Raw genomic sequence first — 1,453 nt, 5'->3', positions numbered from 1 at the left:
ACAACGCCGTCTGAAGACCTTCCTACGCTCCGACTCCCAAACTTAGTAGCCGGAAGCGTCTCCCTCTATCTTTACGTTCGTGCATAATATGGTTTGTTTTTGCCGTTTTTGCTTTGCTCCTGCATCTCAGTTGAATTTACATTCTCAAAATGTTATCGAGGACGCCTTTGACAGTCCGTATGTGATCCGCAGGGAGACGATGACTATCGACGAAACAAAGTCAAATGTTTGACATTTTGAAGGTGACCGAGTCGGCGCCAATTGCTGGAGCTTCCCCACACACAAGGAATCAGTTCGTTCCATCTGTACCCGTGGACCCTCACCGAAAGGGAGTAGATACAGCTTCTCAACGGACCACCCAGACGAAAGCTGCGGAAATTCTCGAAAAAGCCGTCGATGTGACATCCCACACGAGGGGTCATGAAATTGAACGACAGAGTGAGGATCTGCCAAATTGAAAGGAGTCACAGTTCTCGATGGCGGGTGCTCTCTGGACCTTTTCCCGTGCTGAGAGTTTCGGAAATTCGAGATAGATTCTGCGAACGATTCTTATCTATTCCAGAGACGCCTGACCTGACCTCCTGAAATTCCGATCGATCGATCCATGCCGCACGAGAGACGAGGCCTTCCCGTCGATTTAGAGTCCCTGTCAGCGGACATGCATCTGCTCCTGCGGTAGTGATTAAGGAGTCCCAGCTCGTTGAACGAGTGTCAGAGTCCGATGCGCCGCACCCACCCTCTTGCCCCCGTAGACGAAATCGCTCTTTGATGAGATTTATTCGGGATCAGTTTTTTTCTGATCACCAATACAGACAGTTGACTTAGTGTGAACGTTTACATGACTCCGCAATGTATATAAGATGTACCGTTGCGCTGCCTTACTTGTTGAAAATGTACAGAGGGACCTAATTGAGCTCGCATCGTGATATTCATCGTGGTCGATGCTCGTGCGTCGAGGACGACTCGCCATGGAGGGCAAAGCTTTGGCCCATGGAGCTTCTTGGAGAATTATTGGGGTAATTCAGCCAATCGACAAAGAAATAATCCCGAGTACGGATGTATCTTGGAGTCTACCGGCTCAACCTATTCTGAGGGTCAATCCAGGGTTCTCAATGTTCTCTCCCGATGTTTGATGAAGAGCAAGGGAATCTCTCGTAGGAGATCGGTGCTGATCAGATTCGGACTCCCAATGATTGGTAGCGGGGAATCGACCAACGCAAGGGATTTTTCAACAGTAGTCTCGCTGTAGGTTAGAATCGTGCCCGAACTGACGAACGGACCATTGCAGAAGTTCTGACTATATTATAGATTTCCGGGGAAGCAACGTGAATATGGTCGTATATTGAAAAATTTCGCTGTGCCGGGATAGGCTTACTGTACTGGAATGGAGCCTAGCGCCTCCTGGACTTCTCTAACCACCGGTCGCGGGACCTCCAACTTCTATTAGGCGTTT

This window comes from Galendromus occidentalis, unplaced genomic scaffold (genome assembly GCF_000255335.2).
Source record: "Galendromus occidentalis unplaced genomic scaffold, Mocc_1.1 scf7180000077436, whole genome shotgun sequence".
In the NCBI taxonomy this organism is placed as follows: domain Eukaryota; kingdom Metazoa; phylum Arthropoda; class Arachnida; order Mesostigmata; family Phytoseiidae; genus Galendromus; species Galendromus occidentalis.
This window is presented reverse-complemented; position numbering follows the sequence as displayed.